Genomic DNA, 10,041 nt, shown 5'->3' with positions numbered 1-10,041 from the left:
ATTGAGAATTTTCACACATTCTGATCCACCTCTTTATAAAATGAGGAGGAATTGCAGCGTCAGACAAAGGATCACTGAGAAATAATACTCAAAATACAAACCTGTGATAGATTTATCAGGGGAATGGGACTTTTTTTCAGTATCAGAGAGTAAAAGTGATGATGTGGCAGAAAGAGCCCACGACACCGACGGCCGATCTGCTCCACACTGCCTGTATATAGGACTGAAGAAGAACATACACATATATACCGTACATATCTGTGTAATGGAAGACCTGGAAGAAACTATTCAAGAAAAAATAAATGTTAAAAAAATCCATCGTGCATTGGCCGGGAATCGAACCCGGGCCTCCCGCGTGGCAGGCGAGAATTCTACCACTGAACCACCAATGCTTAGATGCAGAACTGTCTTTCAAAAAGTTTCAAAAACGCAAAAAATGGTTTAAAAATTGATTTAATTTACATTAAATGTAAAAATTCACTGTAAAAATTTTATCGGCAGAGAAGTGAATTATTAAGGTAAAACTATTGTGTCGTGTTCCACACAATGATGACTGTGGGCTGTCTGCTCCTTTTTGGTCTTCTTCTCTTTCAGGTCTACCTGCGGGACTTGGGGCACTTTGCACGTGAATGACATACATCATACATGACCAACCCCCCCATGTAAACCATGTAGCACACACCACATGTGACTGTTTGGGGTCTAGTAGCTGCCGGCTCCTGTCCAAAGTCTTGAAGGGATAGGACATCAAGGAGGAGCCAATCTTGTGCCCTCAAAATAACTCAACACACAGTCATTAATGTCTACACCCCTGGCAACAAAAGTGAATACACCCCTAAATGAACATGGCCAAATTGTGGCCGATTAGGCATTTTCCCTCCCTGGTGTCATGTGACTGATTAGTGTTGCCAGATCTCAGGTTTGAATGGAAAAGAATTCTCTGAGGATCTAAAAAAAAGAATTGTGGTTCTATATAAAGATGGCTGAGGCTATAAGAAGATTGCAGCATGGTGGCCAAGACCATACAGCAGTATAACAAGACAGGATCCACTCAGAACAGGCCTCACCATGGCCGACCACAGAAGCTGAGTGCACGAGCTCAGTGTCATATCCAGAGATCGTCTCTTCAGAATAACATATGAGTGCGAACAGCATTGCTGCAAAGATTACATTGGAGACCAAAGGGGTGGGTGGTCCGCTTGACAGTGCTCAGACCATACGCCACACAATGCAGAACTTACAGGGGTGGTGGGTCCACCTGTCAGTGCTCAGACCATACACCACAGACTACAGAGGTTACAGGGGTGGGGGTGGTCCGCCTGCCAGTGCTCAGACCACACACCGCACACTGCAGAGGTTACAGGGGTGGGGGGTCCGCCTGTCAGTGCTCAGACCATACACCACAGACTACAGAGGTTACAGGGGTGGGGGGTTCGCCTGTAAGTGCTCAGACCATACACCGCACACTGCAGAAATTACAGGGGTGGAGGGTCCGCCTGTCAGTGCTCAGACCATACACTGCACACTGCGGAGGTTACAGGGGTGAGGGGTCCGCCTGTCAGTGCTCAGACCATACACCGCACACTGCAGAGGTTACAGGGGTGGTGGGTCCACCTGTCAGTTCTCAGACCATACACCACAGACTACAGAGGTTACAGGGGTGGGGGGTTCGCCTGTAAGTGCTCAGACCATACACCGCACACTGCAGAAATTACAGGGGTGGGGGGTCCGCCTGTCAGTGCTCAGACCATACACTGCACACTGCGGAGGTTACAGGGGTGGGGGGTCCGCCTGTCAGTGCTCAGACCATACACTGCACACTGCGGAGGTTACAGGGGTGAGGGGTCCGCCTGTCAGTGCTCAGACCATACACCGCACACTGCAGAGGTTACAGGGGTGGTGGGTCCACCTGTCAGTTCTCAGACCATACACCACAGACTACAGAGGTTACAGGGGTGGGGGGTTCGCCTGTAAGTGCTCAGACCATACACCGCACACTGCAGAAATTACAGGGGTGGGGGGTCCGCCTGTCAGTGCTCAGACCATACACTGCACACTGCGGAGGTTACAGGGGTGGGGGGTCCGCCTGTCAGTGCTCAGACCGTACACCGCACACTGCAGAGGTTACAGGGGTGGGGGGTCCTCCTGTCAGTGCTCAGACCATACACCGCACTCTGCAGAGGTTACAGGGGTCGGGGGGGTCGCCTGTCAGTGCTCAGACCATACACCGCACACTGCAGAGGTTACAGGGGTGGGGGGTCCGCCTGTCCGTGCTGAGACCATACACCGCACACTGCAGAGGTTACAGGGGTGGGAGGTCCGCCTGTCAAGGCTCAGGCCATATACTGCACACTGCAGAGGTTACAAGGGTGGGGGGTCCGCCTGTCAGTGCTGAGACCATACACCGCACACTGCAGAGGTTACAATGGTGAGGGGGGTCGGTCTGTTAGTGCTCAGACCATACACCGCACACTGCAGAGGTTACAGGAGTGGGGGGGTCCGCCTGTCAGTGCTCAGACCATACACCACACACTGCATCTGCAAGGCTGTTGCCCTAGAAGGAAGCCTCCTCAAAAGATGATGCACAAAAAAGCCGCAAATATTTTGCTGAAGACAAGTAGACTAAGGATATGAATTACTAGAACCATCCTAGGGTCTGATGAGACCAAGACAAACTTATTTGATTCAGATGGTGTCAGCGTGTGCGTGCGCCTCTAGGTGAAGAGCACAATGACAAGTGTGTCCTACCTACAGTCAGGCATAATGGTGGCGGGTCCTGGTTTGGGCTACATGAGTGCTGCCGGCTGTGGGGGTTACAGATCATTGAGGCAACCATGAATGTCGACGTGTCCTGTGACGTACTGAAATAAAGCAGGATCCCCTCCCTTCATATTCCAATATAACAACCTCAAACACCTCCAAGATCACCACTGCCTCGCTACAGACACTAAGGGTAAAGGTGCTGGACCGGCCGAGCGTTTCCAGACCTAAACCCTATGGAGCATCTGTGGGGTCTCCTCACGTGGAAGGAGCGCAAGGTCTCTACATCCACCAGATCCATGATGTCGTCATGGAGGATGGAAGAGGATCTAGCGGCTCCTATGAAGCTCTAGTCACCTCTATGTCCAGTAGAGTTCAGGCCATGCTGGAAAATAATGGTTGCCACACAAAATGTTCACACCAAGGGCACAATTTGGCCATTTTCACTTAGGGGTGTACTCTTTTTTGCTGCCAGTGATTTAGACATTAATGGCTGTGTGTTGAGTTATTTAGAGGACACAAAATGTACCCTGTTATACGGGCTGCACACTGACACTGCACATTGTATCACAGGGTCAGATCTGCAGTGTTCTCTCATGAAAGATATAATAAATATTTGCAGAAATTTGCGGGGTGTACTCACTTTTTGTGGTATACTGTATGGAAAATTTCCATACATTCTGAACTACTTGACTTACAAACTTAGCACTTCAAAAGACACAACACACTCATACAGTATACCGTACAAAACTGTGTAATAGAAGAGTTAAAATAATTCAGAAGGAACTTAACAATCAATAAATTAACCAATTTTAAAAAAAGTTTGTACCTTGCATTGGCCGGGAATCAAACCCAGGCCTCCCGCGTGGCAGGCGAGAATTCTACCACTGAACCACCAATGCTTAGATACAGAGTGACTTTTTAAAAAGTTTCAAACACTTAGAAATTATTAATAAAAACTGATATCATGTACAGTAAATGTGAGAACCCCACGGGAAGAGATTTATCTGCAGAGAAGTGAATTATAAAGGTGACACTATTGTCACCCAATAGATGGTTGTCAGGGTCCCACACACAATAGATGGCTGTCGGCTGTCGGGGTCCCGCACACAATAGATGGCTGTCGGGGTCCCGCACACAATAGATGGCTGTCGGCTGTCGGGGTCCCACACACAATAGATGGCTGTCGGCAGTCGGGGTCCCGCACACAATAGATGGCTGTCGGCTGTCGGGGTCCCACACACAATAGATGGCTGTCGGCTGTCGGGGTCCCACACACAATAGATTGCTGTTGGCTGTTGAGGTCCCGCACACAATAGATGGCTGTCGGGGTCCTACAGACAATAGATGGCTGTTAGCTGTCCGGGTCCCACACACAATAGAAGGCTGTCAGGGTCCCGCACACAATAGATGGCTGTCGGCTGTCAGGGTCTCACACACAATAGATGGCTGTCGGCTGTCGAGGTCCCGCACACAATAGATGGCTGTCAGCTGTCGAGGTCCCGCACACAATAGATGGCTGTCAGCTGTCGAGGTCCTGCCCACAGTAAATGGCTGTCAGCTGTCGAGGTCCCGCACACAATAGATGGCTGTCAGCTGTCGAGGTCCCGCATACAGTGGATGGCTGTCAGCTGTCAAGGTCCCGCACACAATAGATGGCTGTCGAGGTCCCGCACACAATAGATGGCTGTCGAGGTCCCACACACAAGAGATGGCTGTCGGCTGTCAGGGTCCCTCACACAATAGATGGCTGTTGGCTGTCGAGGTCCTGCACACAATGGATGGCTGTCGAGGTCCCGCACACAATAGATGGCTGTCAGCTGTCGAGGTCCCGCACACAATAGATGGCTGTCAGCTGTCGAGGTCCCGCCCACAGTAAATGGCTGTCAGCTGTCGAGGTCCCGCACACAATAGATGGCTGTCAGCTGTTGAGGTCCCGCATACAGTAGATGGCTGTCAGCTGTCAAGGTCCCGCACACAATAGATGGCTGTCGAGGTCACGCACACAATAGATGACTGTCGAGGTCCCACACATAAGAGATGGCTGTCGGCTGTCAGGGTCCCTCACTCAATAGATGGCTGTTGGCTGTCGAGGTCCTGCACACAATGGATAGATGTCAGCTGTAGGGGTCCCACACACAACAGATGGCTGTCAGGGTCCTGCACACAATAGATGACTGTAAGGGTCCCGCACACAATAGACGACTATCGGCTGTCGGGGTCCCGCACACAATAGATGGCTGTCGGGGTCCCATAGACTATGGATGGCTGTTGGCTGTCGGGGTCCCGCACACAATAGATGGCTGTCAGGGTCCCGCACACAATAGATGGCTGTAAGGGTCCCGCACACAATAGATGGCTGTCGAGGTCCCGCACACAATAGATGGCTGTCGAAGTCCCGCACACAATAGATGGCTGTTGAGGTCCCGCACACAATAGATGGCTGTTGGCTGTCGAGGTCCCGCACACAATAAATGGCTATTGGCTGTCGGGGTCCCGCACACAATAGATGGCTGTTGAGGTCCCACACACAATAGATGACTGTCGAGGTCCCGCACACAATAGATGCCTGTCGAGGTCCTGCATACAATAGATGGCTGTTGGATGTCGAGGTCCCGCACACAATAGATGGCTGTCGAGGTCCCGCACACAATAAATGGCTATTGGCTGTCGGGGTCCCGCACACAATAGATGGCTATCAGGGTCCCACACAAAATAGTTGGCTGTCGCATGTCGAGGTCCCACACACAATAGATGGTTGTTGGATGTCAGAGTCCCACACTCAATAGATGGCTGTCGGCTGTCAAGATCCCACACACAATTAATGGCTGTCGGCTGTTGAGGTCCCACACACAATTGATGGCTGTCGACTGTTGAGGTCCCACACACAATAGATGAATGTCGGGGTTCCACACACAAGGGATGGCTGTCGGCTGTCAGGGTCCCGCACACAATAGATGGCTGTCGGGGTCCCGCACACAATAGATAGCTGTCAGCTGTTGGGGTCCCACACACAATAGATGGCTGTTGGCTGTCGGGGTCCCGCACACAATAGATGGATGTCGATTGTCGAGGTCCCGCACACAAAAGATTGCTGTCGGGGTCCCGCACAAAATACATGGTTGTCAGGGTCCCGCACACAATAGATGGCTGTCGAGGTCCTGCACACAATAGATGGCTGTCGAGGTCCCGCACACAATAGATGGCTGTCGAGGTCCCGCACACAATAGATGGCTGTTGGCTGTCAAGGTCCCACACACAATAGATGGCTGTCAAGGTCCCGCACATGTGGCGCCCTGGACTAGCCAGGACGTCACAGGTACTGAAACAACACACCCCACACCCCGGGTAGGCACATCAGCCGCACACACAAATCCTTGTTGCCTCCCTCCAGGGGCTGATGTCCACACCAGGTGGGGTGGAGCCAGGCGGTTGGCCCCACCCACTGAGGAGTTCACAGTCCTGGAGGCGGGAAAGGAAGGGAGTTGAGTTGAGTGGAGTGAGGGAGAGTGAAGTGGAGTTTAGGGAAGTGGTGGGAGAGGAGCAGACTGACCGTGTCACGGTACGTGGCCCGGGCACATACAGCAAGGTTGGCAGACGGTGGTGGCCGTCTGCAGGAGTGGCCTATCGACGCGGAACCGTAGGGCCGGGGCTGGGCGGTGGCCCACCGGTACCGAACCGGGGAGTGAACAGAAGCCAGCACAAACTGGCAGGGCCTGCGGACCCCGACAAGGCTGGGAGTCACCGTTAAACTGGTTAAATCCGTTAGCGACGGGAACCTCCGGGGTTTCCTTGCGACCAAGACCCGATTGAAGGCAACCATCCAAACCGAACAGGGAGATTCAGCTACCGCCAGAGCTAGAGCTCCCAGGGCCAGAGCCTGCGGGCAAAAGGGGCTCCCCCGGCATCTATCCAAGATGGGGAGCAGGTTACCGGTGGGAAGCCATCGGGACCGAAGACACACACCAGGTACAGGGAAAGGCAGCCACCACCAACCATCCGGGAGTGATCAGAGCAGCCGGCTGCGGGACCCGTCCATCCAGCCGCTTGTTTTACCGGAGACTCTGTATCTGTTCTTGGCTGAGTGAGTACCACCGTGCCCTCTGGCACCGCGCTGCCCCCGCGACCCTGCACCTCACCTACCCTGCATTCCTCCCTTCACCTTACCGGGCCCCGGGACCACCAACCCCTACCCACGGAGGGGAAAACATCCCAGCTGCTCCCTAACAACGCTCCCGGGATCCCCGTCACCAGCAGCGGTGGTGCTCCAACCTCACCACGACCCGTGGGTGGCGTCACGAACCAAATTCCCAGGCCAAGCCAACCCCTTTTACTCACGGACGAGGAGCGCCACTCGAGTCCCCGGATCCGGCCCAGCGCTCAAGCCACCGAGCAGCAGCAGCAGCAGCCGGACCCGAGCCGCGAGCGCGGTCGAGCAGCGCACCCCCCGCCCGCGACAACTTGGCGTCACGAACAGGATCTTACCATTCTGCCGGCTGGCAGAAGTGCGCCTTGTGTCCCGCCGGTGGTGTCCGGCCGAAAATTTCAGAAGCCGCCATCTTGGGCGCGAAGATTTCCCGCTCGAACGTCTTCTCGAGCAGTGGAGGCGCTGAAAAAAGACCAAGGGGGGGATGGATGGCGTCCGGCCGCATGTAAACCGTGGCTATAAAAGCAGGGACGCCAGGACTCTGCGGTCATCTTTGGTTCCTGGAAGAGGCCGCTGCAAGAATGCATAGTCTGTTCGGCAACACCGTAGTCCCCGCGCACGCGCCTGGTACCGCGGTGTGGGTGGAAGTCCGAAACGTCCAGCTATGCAGCCGCCTGCAGGTCCGTGTGCAGCTCCTCCTGGAGGAGTGGGAGGCCGACATGGCGGACGTGGTGGCGGCTATACGGAGACGCGAGGTGGAGGAAGATTTGGAGGAGCGGGTAAGGGACCCACGCCCCTGTATTCCCAAGGGATCGGTCGATGCGGCTGAGGGGCCCGGCCTACACCCGCTCACCCTGCTGCCTCCCCCGCTACCCGTGTTAGTCGCTACCGTCCCACCACTAGGCCCGCTACCTGCCCAACCGGTAGCGGTACCCTGCCAGTCCGCCCAAGCGGACCAACCTGCAACAGAAGCCCGTAACCGTCCTGAACCGCTTCCCTGGAAGCTACCAAAGACCGTGCCCGCCCGTGGAGATGCACCGGAGGCACCCGCAGTGACCTACCTAGTCCCGTACCGGCTCCCGCAGTCCGTCCCGTGCAGGAGGAGGCGGAGGTCAAGCGGGAGAGGAACACTGTACCCATTCCCCACACCTCGGCTGAGGCTGCGCCGGGTCATTGCTGCGAGGCAGCGCCCCAGGCCATGACACCGTGGGACCTTCTACAGAGGGCGCCAGTGATGGGCAGCGTGGTGGAAGTCTCGCGGGGCCCGACCCGCACGCAGGGGCAAGCAGTGGCCCCTTACTGGGACAGAGAACCGACCCCGCTAGGCCGAGAAATTGCGGAGAGAGAAAAGCGGAGAGCTGAAGTGATAGCCCGCACCATCCAGGAGAAGGAGAGTCTCCGCAGAGCCACCTTCCGGGTACTGGACCTGATCCACGAGGGGCAAGTAAGGAAGTTTGATGTCCGTCGGGGGTACGGATTCATCTTTGAGCCGGGCCTGGAGGCCGAAGTCTTCATAGCCCGCCGGGACGTTAATGCCCACTTACCGGAGGACCACCCGGGCCGTAACCTGCTCCCAGGGGATCTGGTCCAGTACACGCGACATTGCGGAGAGAGGGGCTGGTTTGCCCTGGACGCCAAACTGAGAGGAGGCCAGGAGCCCCAAGCACCAGCCCAGCCCCCTCCCCCGGTCTGTGGGGTGGACCTGAAGTAAGTTAGCGGTCCCCCGTTGCACAGTTGTCCCCGTTGGGACCATCAGCACCGTTATGTGAGTAAATGAAAATGAATCAACCGAACTGTAACCAGATTGTCAACCGTGATTGAACCAGCCGTTGCCGGCAAGTTTGTCCCAGTGGGGACCTTTTGCACCGTGCGTAAGGAACTGCTTACGGACACGCCCGAGAACTTGCAGGGCAACTACAAACTAGTGGAAATGTAAATATTTGGCATAATTCTGTTGCCACCTCCGGAGAGGCAGATGACCGGTGGCCATGCTCCGGGGGTCAGGGGTTCCCCATGGACGTGGGTCCCCCTGAAAAGACCGTAGGGTATGAAATACCGTACCCGTACCCGCTCGGGCAGTCTGGATATGGACTGGGGTCAAGGGGTGCTGCCCATTTTCTTAGGGGAAGCATCAGGGCCAGGTTGTTTGAGTGGGAGAGAGCGGAAGCCGTGTGTTGTTAATAAAAATGTACCGTTAGTAACGTTAAAGAAAGTGCCTCCCATTAAGGGAAGTTTCATGAGAAATGCTTATGTTAATATGTTTGCCGTTTACCGTATATTTATCTTTTTCAGTTGCAAAAATAAAACTGGTGATGGACGGGCAGCCCGCGGACGGTCTGCATTTAACCAAGGGGGAATGTGGCGCCCTGGACTAGCCAGGACGTCACAGGTACTGCAACAACACACCCCACACCCCGGGTAGGCACATCAGCCGCACACACAAATCCTTGTTGCCTCCCTCCAGGGGCTGATTAACACACCAGGTGGGGTGGAGCCAGGCGGTTGGCCCCACCCACTGAGGAGTTCACAGTCCTGGAGGCGGGAAAGGAAGGGAGTTGAGTTGAGTGGAGTGAGGGAGAGTGAAGTGGAGTTTAGGGAAGTGGTAGGAGAGGAGCAGACTGACCGTGTCCGGGTACGTGGCCTGGGCACATACAGCAAGATTGGCAGACGGTGGTGGCCGTCTGCAGGAGTGGCCTATCGACGCGGAACAGTAGGGCTGGGGCTGGGCGGTGGCCCACCGGTACCGAACCGGGGAGCGAAGAGAAGCCAGCACAAACCGGCAGGGCCTGCGGACCCCGACCAGGCTGGGAGTCGCCGTTAAACTGGTTAAATCCGTTAGCGACGAGAACCTCCGGGGTTTCCTAGCGACCAAGACCCGATTGAAGGCAACCGTCCAAACCGAACAGGGAGATACAGCTACCGCCAGAGCTAGAGCTCCCAGGGCCAGAGCCTGCGGGCAAAAGGGGCTCCCCCGGCATCTATCCAAGCTGGGGAGCGGGTTACCGGTGGGAAGCCATCGGGATCGAAGACACACACCAGGCAGGGAAAGGCAGCCACCACCAACCATCCGGGAGTGATCACAGCAGCCGGTTGCCGGACCCGTCCATCCAGCCGTTTGTTTTACCGGAGACTCT

General features: G+C 55.2%; 2 non-coding genes across 2 annotated transcripts; both read right to left on the bottom strand.

Moving 5' to 3' along the window:
• Positions 1-321: 321 nt before the first annotated feature.
• TRNAG-GCC (transfer RNA glycine (anticodon GCC)) lies at positions 322-392 on the bottom strand. Its single transcript has one exon. It is a non-coding gene; the product is annotated as a tRNA-Gly (tRNA).
• A 3,199-nt stretch (positions 393-3,591) lies between these two features.
• Positions 3,592-3,662, bottom strand: TRNAG-GCC (transfer RNA glycine (anticodon GCC)). Its single transcript has one exon. It is a non-coding gene; the product is annotated as a tRNA-Gly (tRNA).
• Between the last annotated feature and the right edge of the window lie 6,379 nt (positions 3,663-10,041).

This window comes from Anomaloglossus baeobatrachus, chromosome 4 (assembly GCF_048569485.1).
Source record: "Anomaloglossus baeobatrachus isolate aAnoBae1 chromosome 4, aAnoBae1.hap1, whole genome shotgun sequence".
Classification (NCBI taxonomy): domain Eukaryota; kingdom Metazoa; phylum Chordata; class Amphibia; order Anura; family Aromobatidae; genus Anomaloglossus; species Anomaloglossus baeobatrachus.
This window is presented reverse-complemented; position numbering and strand designations above follow the sequence as displayed.